We start from the raw sequence: 13,364 nt of genomic DNA, 5'->3' as shown, positions 1-13,364 counted from the left end.
GAAGTAAGAAAAAAGCGCAAATCCTTACTAATATTATAAATGCGATATTACCTCATCACTGAACTAAACCGATTTAAATGATATTGACGGACATAGGATAAGTTTTTCGCGGGTTAGCGCTAGATGATTTTTTTGCAGACGGAGTCGCGGACAAAATCTAGTACAATAGTATATAAAAGCTAAGTAACCTAGTAAAATGACTTGTTAGAATTAAGCATTTAATAAAATATCCATTAACGTTAAATGATACAGCAGTAGTCATAAATACGTATCTGTATACCTATAACTACTCGTACATCTAAATATAGGTAAGTGTACTTTGTCCTTGCGAAGCATATTGAACTCTATATTTCATATTTCCTGTTAGCTATGTTTTGACTTACGAGTGTTTATGTTTTGCGCCAGATGATAAATCATTGAAGTAAACGGGCGTACATGTCAAATTAAATTAAGTTTAAAAAGAATGATGAAAACAAAACATAATCTTCATGATGTAGGTACACTTGTAATGCATATTTCGTAGAAATTGCTAACTTTATAAAATAAACCAAACCTAAATCAATTACATGATGAAAAAAAAACATCTAATTATGTTAAGGTAGTACTTTACCAATCGAGCTCTGCTTAGTTTTTTTTTGTGAAAACTTGTTTTTTTGGAGAGTTTGCACTAAATAATAATAACATCTAAAATTTATCTATACTAGTGTTACGAGTATGAATAAATTTAGTTCTTGGTGGTAGCTGGCTGGATATAAGCTAGTAAAATAACTTGATAAATAAGAAAGAAGTAAGAACTAAATGTAGCCTGTGACTTCGTCCACAAATAATTCGTATTATCGGTATTTGAAACTGCAATTTTTCGGAATGAAATAGTCTTGTGTGTATTCCATATTTTATCCGAATTTATTCAGCAATTTCGTATACGAGTAGGTAATAAACTTTTATTTATCCAAGCCTCGCAAACCTTCGCGTTTCGTACAGTAAATTGACACACTCATTTTCTCAGTTATCACACAAAAACGAAGCAAAATACACACAATAGCTTTTTCACTACAACATCCAATTCAAAGCGATATAACTAAAAGCCGTATGGCTCCCAAACTGTTTACTTAGAAAATATTTAAAAGATTAAACATCGCATAACATAATATTTTTATTTCATTCAATGGGTACTAAAAGCAGACAATTAATAACGTGCAAAAGAATCGATACAATATGAGCTCTGTTTTTCTAACTTCCATCGAGAAAACAACCTCTAGACACCTTACTTCAAGCGCAGAGGCGTTAGAAGATGGGAATCAGGGCAATCGTTTAGGGCTTCACGTAATAACCCAAGTAGACCCATTCAAAACTTTTTAATTTCTGTTACTATCAGAGAAATACCTCTTTTTAATTCTAAGAACTAGGACGTCGCAAAAATCTACCGCGCGGAGCCTCGCCTTAAGGAGGAACATCAGATTGGTGCGAAACATGTCGAGCTATTAATATGATCGTTGCCCGTGAATCTAATATGTTGTGATAATAATGCCTAAGGCCGCCGCTGGTCAAGCGAACGGTCTCTTTTACAAATACGACGAATAGATCAGCCTCTTATTGTCTTACTCACTCGGAATCACGATCGCACTTCTTTATGTCACTCGGTATAGGATAAGGGTAGAAAGGAATGGTCAATGCGATCTCCAGCGTGCGCGCGTTAGCAAATACGGCCTCGGATACTCTACCGCCCGACAATGTCCGGTCTGTTCCGACTATTTCCGGAGCCTTTGAACATCACCGTCCTACCTGAGGTCGCTACTAGAATGATTCCCTCGCAACAAACAAGTCCACATTCATCGTCTAGAGGCTGCCTTGTCGATGGCAAGTCCTTTGATGTTTATTTAGTAAAGATTCTAATGTTTATCTTACGACTATTTTGATTTAGTGTAATAATACATGTTCCCTGAATTCCATGAGGACTGGAGTCGTTTTAAAGTTACATTAATTCTTTATAAAAATAATAATCTTTGTCTTTGATGAAACGTCTTCATTGAAGATGGCTCAAGCAGGATTTGCAAAAAGTTGTTAATCTGTAACTCGCTTGCTTGTACATTTTTATGACGTCAGAAACGGCACAGTTTATATTGAGGTCAATTTATATAAACTAAACTTCCGAGTAAAACAGATAGAAATAGATTGAACTTGCTATAAAAACGCAACCTCGTACCTGCGTGCGCGCACGTAATAGACGCAAGCGTTTCCGATCAAGCAGCCCATTGTAGTGTTACCATAACAACGATAGTTTTACAGTCGATATTTTTCTCATATATGATAACGAGCCACACTATCATTAGACGTATCAATGATACATATATCTATATGTGTGTGTAGGTTCCAGTGGCAAAACGCCCTGTAAAATCAATTCCTTTTTAGGGTTCCGTACCTCAAAAGGAAAAAACGGAAACCTTATAGGATCACTTTGTTGTCGTCCGTCTGTCCGTCTGTCAAGACCCTTTTTCTCAGGAACGTGTGGAGGTATCAAGCTGAGATTTATATTAAATACTCCTGGGTAAGCTCACCCGCGACCTTTCGTTAGCTAAGCTTATACAAAATATGCGTGTTCATGTAGTTCCTCCACCTCCACACTATAAGAACACACACAAATCACACAAACCCATCTATCACCACCACCACACCACACTGATGCGTTTCGAACTCAACCAGAGCTCATCAACACAACATGCCTTGACAGTAAATAAATAAAAATCAAGGTAGTTTTGAAGGACGGTTAAAATTTATTATTGTTTGGTAAAATATATGTGGGTACTTGGGGAGTTACAGTGACAAATTAAAACGGTGGTTGTGGTTTGTTATTCTAACAACTGGTAGCATGGTGTACGGTTGTGTTACTCTGAAGATGAGCTCTGGGTGAGTTCGAAACTCGTCCGTGTGGTGTGGTGGTGGTGGTGATAGATGGGTTTGTGTGATTTGTGTGTTCTTACAGTGTGGAGGTAGAGGAACTGCATGAACACGCATATTTTGCATAAGTTTAGCTATCGTAAGGTCGCGGGTGAGCAAGGAAATTCTTTTAGTTCACTAAGTAATAACTAAACTATAACTAGAAAAAATTGACTGTAGTTATGTTATTTTTATTGGCCAACATTGAACTGAAGCGCTTCTGTCGAAGTTAACAAGAAAAATATCGTGTAAAAGTGACGCCAAGTGTTATAATGGTGATAGGGCAAGTAACCGGTAAACGGAGGCCGTGCCGTACATCATTTTTATGGCACTTACGAGAATTTTATAGGGGCTTGTTTTCGGGTTTGTGACCGTTCTTTTTTTCAGGTGATTTGTGGAGTTTCGGGGAAATTGAAAGATCAAACCGGCGAAGAAACAAACTTCGTGCGATCACGACTTGTTTTTAACACACTTATAGCTTCATTCGTAACTGGGCATTTTCACAAAAAGTGTATTTTCGTTTTTTTTTTCAATTTTAGAAAAAGAAAAGTTTTTTCTGCTCAGAATCAAGAGCACAATCGATTCCGTCAATTGAAAAAATGTCCCAAATAATTTTGCGCCTTTTTTTTCATACAACCGTTATTGGCGTCACAAAACTGAATCATAAAATTTGTAAGAAAAAATTAAATACATTTTGAATGGAAAGGTAAGTACACTTTTTTTGAAACGCGCCCAACTATGTACAGTCGAGGAAACTGATTCTCGTACCAAGATGGAACCTTTGTGCTACTAATGTCATGTTGACGTCCCATATCTACCAAAGAAATCACAGTGAAATTGATAATGAAAAAATTGTGAAATGAATATTTGGAAAAGGCAAATAAAAACAGACAAAATGTTACAAAGGGTAAATAAAGATGGGTTAAAAGTTTTGTCTGTTCATTCATTATTCCTCCCAAGACACCATTAGTACTACCCACGCAATTATTTTTAGCGATTCTCAGTATCAAAACTATGGTGAAGAGGTGAACGGCAAAATAATCACCATGACAACTTGACAACTGTAAACGGGTGAAGAAGTGATTCCACGAAGCGCCCGGCGTCATTGGCAGTGACCCAATGGCACAATGACTACTCATGATGATTATAGTATTTAATGTGCTTGACGATGATGTGTGAAATAACAGTAAGAGTTTGGTATTATATCATCAGTCATGTATGCTTACAGAATGACATTATAAGGGTCAGTACACACCGAGACGCGACGCAGCATATTTCAATGACATAATACGTCGACGAGTGCTCCTTTACTTTGACGTATTCTGATGACATTTACTGCGTCGCATCTCGGTGTGTCCTAACCCTAAATTAGGATTGCCATGATATCAAAAAATAAAAATAAACCGTTCCTGACTTATTTTAATCGTGAGTCGAACCGTTTAATTTTGTAATTTTTCATATCATAATACAGACCCGATGCATTATCTATCTGACTAAAATTAGATTAAGTTTAGTAATCGTAACTAAAACAGTAACTTTCAATCATTCAGCATAAAGCTGTCACAACGCAGTGAATAGTGCAATAAATATCTCGCGTGATATATTAGAAAGGCTTTAATTTAGGACTGCAATGGCTGGCTTTATTTTCCGGTCTTTCGAAGAACAAACTAACTAAGACTAGTAATTATGGATAGGCATTATATAAAGTGCTACGAGTACAGGTGATACGAAATTAGTGTTCTAGCTCAGCTAGAATGATAGACAATATAATACCTATATAAACTTTTTTTTAATTTTACCTATATTGAGGGTGTCCGTGTTTTATTTGTGATAAAATTTTAACAAAGCATGAATTTATTTAATGAGGCTAGTTTAAACAATTGAGGGAATGAACTATACTGTGCAACATTATATAAGCTAGAATCGAGGTTTTTATCACGTGAAATGAAGACACCTCGTATTAGTCTTATCCCTCATTGCATTGGACCTAATGTATATTGATGATTTTATTGAAAAGGAGCCACGGTTCTCATCGACTAATGTAATGCGAATCTATTCATGAAAATTGTACAAGGAGTAATTTTGCATGAAAGGTATCTTGAAAAGGGGAACACCCAAATACTCCGAAAGATTTAATTCCGAATTCGCTAATTCCGATTTTCACAATTCCTAAGACATATAATTCCGATTAGTTAAAAACACGAAATGTTATTGGCCCGAAGTACAGTATTCCGATTATTAAATTTCCGAAATGACATCGCTAATTCGGAAATATGACATTCGTCAAAATAAACTTCGTGGTTCTAATAATCTGAATCTTGAATTTCGAACCTCGAATGAATATCAATAAATTTAGGTAAATTAGCCCGCATAGTTTAGTTTAGGTTTGAATCTTAACTGCGTGGAATAGGAGCTCCGCGAAGCGGAGCTCCGTCGACCTTGGGTCACATTGCTCAAAATGAATAACAGCTACTACTTTTTTAGACCAATCTTACTTTTAGAAGTCGGGTAAGTTATTGATCGGTGTAATGATATTCGGAATTTTTAAAATCGGTATTTTAGTAATCGGAATTCGTACTTTTGACATTTCGGATTATTATTGAGTCGGACTTCTTATTGTTCGGTGTATTAAACTTCGGAATTATGAAAATCGTAATTTTAAACCTTAGATATTAAGAATCGGAATAGTCATATTAGGAGTTTTAAAACATTAGGAATTACAAAAATCGGTATTTTGAAGTTCGTGATTCCAACATTCGGAATTTAGTTTTTCGTATTTATGTAGTGTACCCCTTGAAAAGAGGGCCAGCAACATGTGACAGGTCATCGTGTTGCCAGAAGTTGGCAGGAACCGTTTTAAGACTAATTACCCGTAAACATCCCATTGAGAGACAAGTTGTTGTCAAAGAATTGACAATTCCGGGTAGCCCTATGACGTATATAGGTAGAGACGAAACGTTGATATTATTTATGAAACTTCATTTGAAAATTAAAATGAAGGCCGTCGATTTTAAAATATGGTATAACGGGATTACCTAGTTTTAAATTAAAGCTCGTTTTATGTCTGTGTATTCTATTGACAAATGGCATAACTGAAAAACGTTTTAAATCATCCTATTTCCTGACCCCTTCATAGCAATTCCATAATAAGCCGATTAAACTCGTTTCCTTTACGTCACCGCGATGCATTGCTGACATGCCACAACAAGGACTAAAGAGCAGCAATTTACAACTCAAAATGCCCGCTGCGACGTCAAGACACCCTGTTTTAAGACGTCAGCACGAGAAAATTACTAATCCTAGTAACATTTTGGCAGTTTGTTTATACGTTTTCTGAATTATTTCTAGTTATCAAAGATTGACTTACAACCTAGACTAACTTTCAAACACTAAATAAAACATTCTACATATGTTACTGGTAGCTGAGAGAAGGCCCTCCGAAAAAACTAAAACCAAAATGATGGCCATGGAAAAATAGTGCATTATTGTAGAGGCCGGGAAGTAGGAGATATAGATATAGGGATGCAAGGCCGGCAACCCCACGTTCCGGCCGAGGCTCGTAGTGCTTTTCTCAAACATGACATGAAATAAAATTAAAAAAACAAGAAATCAAGCTAGCGGGACGCTGGTCTCGTCGCCCTGTGTCACGCTGGCCGGCTGGTGGTGCTGGCGTAGGCCGTGTCGTGTCGCAGAGCGCGCGTTGAAACAAAAGACGGTCGCATTGCCGGGAAAGTTGTATGAAATCTCTTTGCAGGCCGCTAGAGTGAACGCGCGCCACTTTGAGATAATCCAGCGAATTAATTCTAAAAACCTAGTACAAATACAAAAAGCCTTGACAGCAGCCAAGGTAAGGAGGTACCTAGCTACTCACTTGCTTCATGGTATTTGGTAAATTTCATTTTCTAACTTGTCTTAACAGTGAAACATGGAAGTCAAAACAGGACTTGCGTATGATTCATTTTCTCAATGATGTTAGGAAGGTTACGGCGTGCGATGATTTTTCTACAACACCTGTAGGTACGCGGAATACGCCCCAATGTTTACATGTACCTTTCAATCAAAACAATAATTCTTGTAAGACGGTATCGTGCGCAATTTTTCAGAAAAATAGTGTTTACTTCATCAGTTGGTGGTCTTAAATGGTGTGTTTTATTTATAACATGACGAAGGAAGTTGCTTTTAGAATTTAATTAAATAGATAATGTACATGCGTACAGATGGCCGCTGGGACCGAAAAGTAAGAAAGAAAGAAAGCGCAGCGTAGGACAGGACATCCACCAACGAGATGGGTTCACGGGTGGATGCAGGCCGCTTCCAACGAAGCAACTGGAGGTCTATATGGGAGAGTCCTATGTCAAACAGTGGACGTCCTACGGCAGAGATGATGACGATGTGTCTTTTTATATCTGAAAATACTTTTCGCTTTTCAAAATTTGTTTAGATAACAAAATTGGGAACGCTGCTATTGACAGTATTACAAATACATTTTGCCGTGATGCTATACGTGCGCGTACACACGCTGCCAAAAACCTGGGCAAAGAATCAAAACTCTTCAAAATATTTACAAACGCAACACTCGGTGAGCGTTTTAAATTGTAAATCGGAAACGTTTTAGCGCTTCTTAGAGATATTTGAGTGCTCTGTTACTTTAGTTGGTTTGAGTTTCTTTTGAGTTTAATAGTGTAAATATCTACACGATTCGTGGGAATGCGAAAGTCTAGTTTGCAATTATGAGAAATATGTAGTTGGGTTAGAAGTGTAGCGGGCCATATATAATACTAGCTATTACTCGGGGCTTCGCTCCCGTTAAGCATTAGATCTGGCTTTGAAGTGAAATTTTGAAGTCTTGATTGACCTTGCATAAAAACACCCGTGCCGAATTTCATGTCACTAACCCTAGTTGAAATTTCGGCTTTTTATCTCGATCCCGTGGGAACATCCGGATAACAAATAGTCTAATTTTTATTCTAAAGATCCAGTTATCTATATACCCCACTTCATCTAAATCTGTGTTCAGCTATCGAACGTGAAAAAAAAACAATAACACGCACGCTCACTCACACAAACTTTCGCATTTATAATATAATAGGACTAAATTGAAATTGATTATTTTATCCTAAATGAAAGCAGACTACAGTATTAAGATAGAGCTTTGAATAAAAAAAAACACTGAAGTAAACGCCTGACGAAGAAGAGAAGATTAAACAAAACAGTCCGCAATAAAAATTCAACTCGGTCTTGACCGTTTTTATTTTAAACCAACTCATACACAAGCATTGTTTTTGCAGCTAAAAGCAGATTCGCAGAAACACATGTCCGTATAAACATTTCATTGATAATTTCAGTACACACAAACACACGAACACATACCTGCGTCCAGACACGTTTATTTCGCAAACAAATTACCAACCTCCATTCACCTAAGTCCGGGTGTAATTACAGGTGAGATTTACTACTAATATCCTATACAGTATAATATGAGTGACATTCAGAGAAACAGATTTCCTTTGCCTACGTGATATTGCACTTTAGTTTTCAAACTAAACTGTAAACAATATAACAGTTCGGCGAAACACCACACGACTTGACGCAGATTAATGTCCCAAGAAAAAACTGATGATCGCAAAAATTTACAAAAAATCTTCGCGGCTGTTAATTACGTAGCCAATTAATCTATTGCAACAGTTTATTTTCACAAAGAAACCAGGTCAAGAAAATCAAAACCGCAACACGAAAACGCATAACCTTCAGACTGCGGCGTGACTCGTGAGTTCTGTGGGACGATGTTTTTTTTTCTATGGCATAGATAATTAGGACTATTATGCCACAAAATTAATTTACGCCAGTGAAAAGTAATTGTGGTGTCAGAGTTCGGACAGATGTCGGCTGCGTCCTCGATGTGAAGTAACGATACGGTGTAATTTAATTAAGACGTTCCCGGGACGCGATCCGTGCCACTAGATTTGACTAGAGAAATATATTAAAAAGTTACGCCGAACTGTATCCGAAATAATCAATTTTGGCGCGAATATTTTCCGAGAATGCGGCGAAAAGGAGGGCGTGGCGAGTCACGTTACTTTTTAGAAAAATCGCTTATGCCAAAAAGCTACATGGTTTGCAGAAAGTTTCGCAGAAACTTCTTTTGCGCGATTTGTCTTTATCTCTTTCGATTGACGATGCAATTAGTTGCAGGTGTTTTTTGGGTCAGAGAGAGCTTCATTGTTGTGAGGTATCGAGTGGGAAAATCGGTTGGAAAATAGTACTTACCACAGAATAGACCAAGATATCAAAATGTTCTTCTACGTAACGAGTCAACAAGTTTAAGTAGTTAAGATACAAGTGCGGTCTTACATTTGAAAGTGTAGCCTCACCTCACTTTTACATATAGCTTGTACTATTACTTATTCTGTGCTATAGCGACGATTCAATCGTTAAAATGCTAATTGTAATGAGGGCTATCGCGTATGAATTCGCCACTAGAGGCGCTAGTGTAGCGTGAGGTCTCCGAAATGTCAAATCTCATAGCTTTTGGGTGAGCTACGCGGGTTTATTTATAATTAGAATAATTTTGTGAATATTTTGCAATATCTGAAATTAATTATGGCAAATATGCGTTCCGGGGCAATGAATGTCTGTCTGTGCTTTGAGACAGTTTTGTCTTTCGGAAAACTTTTTCCTCCCTTTTTTCCGAACAAAACGGGGACTATGCAACACTGTGGCATGCTCGATATTTTTATGGTACAGTTTTAAGGTGTATTAAATATGATTTTAATCTAAACTTTGTCTTTACGCCCGTAATAACAGACTTTGAAAGCCATACTCAAAAACCTCACGCAACAGTGCGCCATCTAGTGAGACAAAAAACGATAGCCCTCATTGCTTTAGTTTCGTTCTAATCGGTGTTTCCCGCTTGCTAGTAGCAACAATACCAAAAGTGGTCGTGACTTTCATCCTATCATCTGTGGCTCTTTCTAAATCATCGAGTGCAAAAGAGATGTATATGTAACGACCCGCGTGAATAGTAAACAGTAGCGGTCCAGTTGCCACAGATAATGCTAATTATTTGTAAATCGAACGCCGTGTTTACATTGGTCGATAAGCACACGTGCGGCTCGGCTCGACTTTACGCAATCCTTGACAACCTGAGGTGATTCATAGTGCTGCAGTCGATTACAACACTGTTTATATTCGCACAGATTGTTTATCGCGTGTCAAACGGTTAAACACGTGTTTAATTGCGTTTTGTTCTTAATTTGTTTTTTTTTTAATCTTTGCTGGCCAGTATCTTTCACCAAGTGAAATTCGCTGCTAACAAATCAGGTTGCAGAATGTCCTTCATAAAACCAAGTTCGAATTTCGAAGCGCAGTTTCCAATTAACCGACATTAAATTTTTAAAAGAACTCGTTTCGTTCATAAAATAAACAGATAAAGTTTTAAAAAATACCACGAACACTTGGTTTGCAATTTATTTGCGATCAACAGATGGCGTTTAACCCACATTTAAATCAATAAACCTTAAACTTTCCGTGAATCGTGCGAGATTATAAAATTGTTATGGTCATATTAACTTGAACATTTGGGTTTATCGGCTTTCCCGTTGAAAATTAACGCCCAGTTTGTTAATGTTTCCTAATTAATTTTATGGACTTACGGAGAATTGGGTCAGAGTGCGCTTTTACCCCGAAAATTAGATGATATTGCGCAATTTGTCTGCGTTAAGATGCTCCTAGACATTCTAAAGGCAACCTAAACAAGACAAGCCACTATTGAAACGTGTGTATATAATATACACAACAATAATAAGAAATAGCGTCATAAAGCATTATAATAAAATACTATTGTTATTATTATAATGACTGAATTCTGCATTCAATTAAACACTTTAAAACTTATTACTTAATGTATGATTTCAATGTTTACTGCAATGCTTTATTATTTCTCTTTACGCGACAAAAACATCACAAATTCGGGCCGACACAGAACTGTCATTTTTGTCAAAAAGGCGCGAAAGATGTCAACATTCTGTGTCATAATTGTCGTTCCAATTTCCCAAAAAATGCAAGAACATCGTGTACTTGACACACATTATCGCTCCCTTAACCTGGTATTTGATAATTATCACATCAAATTGCAATGAAATTGTCTGCAAATTCATAGATCATAATTTACTTTGAGCTCTGGTTTGTACGAAACAAATGAATGTCGCCACAAGCAGAATTTATGCCCTATCAAGCCGAAACGTGGATTAAATCTGCAACAAAAAACCCATCCGAAAAACGAATAAAATTTTATCCAGCCAGTAAATTTCAACGTTCATTGTTGCCAACGGCAACGTAGCCTTCCAATTTCAAATTAGTTCAACTTTTTTATTGATTACGTGTAAATAATGGCCAGTTACATAAAATTGGTCACTAAAGCGTGGCACACTTATCGCCTAATAATGTGAAAAAAACTGTTCGTCGTTGTAACGCGTCGTTGTAAGACGTAATGTGATTGAATTAGGGCAGCACGCTCCAGCGATCGCGTGGAACTCGCAAGCTGATCTCATGTGAATCATTATTTTCTTTTTCAGGGTTGCACGACAAGGCAGTCCAATCACAGAGGTATTTGGTTAAAAAAGGAGAAAGAAGGCAACCCGAAAGAACGAGCCAGGAAAGTAATCCATGATGGCGTACTACGGCATAATAAAAAGACCGCCAGCCCACTGTTTAAATTTGAATTTACAATTCTCCCTAACCCGTTTCATTCGTAATCCAACCTTATTCTATTCCGCAACGTATGTACTTTGAAAATACGTTGAAACAGAGCAAACAGGCACGGTCCAGTGCGTTCACGGCATTCGTGTAGTTCGTATATTATTCCGGGTCGGGTCGGGAACATCTAATTAGTGCGGGAACTCTGCCATGAACAAATTAGATCCTCTACGATGATGGGCGCCTGGTATTGAAATATTATTACAGACTAAGGACCATATACTTAGGGGCTGTTTCACCATCCATTGATTAGTGTTAACTGGCGGTTAGGTGTGATGCCGTCTCTATTTGTTTTGTTCGAATAGACGGAGACGGCATCACATTTAACCGTTGGTTAACGCTAATCAATGGATGGTGAAACAGCCCCTTAAAGTTCTATTCTCAACGCGGAAATTAGTAATTTAACTAAAGCTCAGCGATTATATGATATTGTTCTGTCAGACAGAAATAACCCTCTTTTCTATCTATCTAGTACACAATAACAAGTACGTAACGTACGTAGTAGTGAGTAATAATAAGTACGCGATTGCGTGAATAAAATACCAAATCCCAACATGAAAGCGATAACCCTGTCCCCACAATAAGCTAATACTGGATCTTGTTAAACTTTAAAACGCCAGCGGTTCGCCAAAGAGAAAAGAAAATGGTTTCCGCTTACTGCGCTGCATCGGAATCCGAGGGATTTAATTAATTCTTAAATGTATTAAAATTGGCACGCTTTGTAAATTTTTAAGAGTGCCGTCAGTACCAGCGTCGTGATGCCGTAAAAAAACAATTCCTACTGGATTGCCCAATTTTATTTATGTGACGTCGGTGATGGCAAGTACAGAAAAGGTAGGGTAAGCTGCGAGGTGTTCCATCCAAAGACAACTATAACTAACTACTTAACACTATCCTCTCTACATTCTCCGGGTTGTCCAGCGAAAATGTACACTTCCGCGCCACTGTTCAGTACGAATAATATGGAATAGTGTTCTATAATTTCCTACAAAGGCATTTGTCACAAATGCAGACTAGCCCTAATGCAGTGTCGGTGAATGTCGACGATTTACACTCCATTACTTCTTTTACTCTCTAGTTCTATCGTTCCAAGTGTTCAAAATTTGAAAATCACCCTGGCCACAGGCCCAAGTAAAAAAAAAAACCGGCCAAGAACGTGTCGGACACGCCCGAAATAGGGTTCCGTAGCCATTACAAAAAAATTAAGCAATATTTTTCTAAGGATTTCGTATTTTATACGGAATCTTCCAAGTTTAGGTATATTTTATACCTTAGGCTGCTATTTACTCTTAAACTACTAATAATTCCCAAGCAAACTTAGCCGTTATAGTTTTCCTTGAAAGTTTGATATACTTACTACCACCCTGAATTTTTAAAAATTTTTCCACCACCGGTTGAGATTTTTAGAGGGGGGTAATGGTTTGACGTACGAGTACCTATACAACGCTACCACAGACTATAGGATTGGATGCGAAAAAAAAAATCACCCCCACTTTACGTCTATGGGAGGTACCTACCCTAAAAAAATTTTTTGTTATTTTTTTGTACCATTTTGTCGGCATAGTTTAGGTACATATATATCCGTGCAAAATTACAGCTTTCTAGCATTGATAGTCCCTGAGCAAAGCTGCGGACGGACGGACAGACAGACAGACAGACAGACAGATCATCTTGCT

At 37.4% G+C, this 13,364-nt stretch overlaps 2 protein-coding genes across 3 annotated transcripts in view; both read right to left on the bottom strand.

Moving 5' to 3' along the window:
• LOC141438735 (polyamine-transporting ATPase 13A3-like) overlaps positions 1-13,364 on the bottom strand; it is a 426,124-nt gene that overhangs the window by 87,932 nt on the left and 324,828 nt on the right. The window lies entirely within an intron of this gene.
• Positions 1-13,364, bottom strand: part of Dyrk3 (Dual-specificity tyrosine phosphorylation-regulated kinase 3) — a 140,036-nt gene that overhangs the window by 18,324 nt on the left and 108,348 nt on the right. The gene's annotated exons all lie outside the window — the stretch shown is intronic.

The sequence above is a fragment of the Choristoneura fumiferana genome, chromosome 19, assembly GCF_025370935.1.
Source record: "Choristoneura fumiferana chromosome 19, NRCan_CFum_1, whole genome shotgun sequence".
NCBI lineage: Eukaryota > Metazoa > Arthropoda > Insecta > Lepidoptera > Tortricidae > Choristoneura > Choristoneura fumiferana.
Note: the sequence above shows the minus strand (reverse complement) of the source record. Positions and strands in the feature narration are given on the sequence as shown.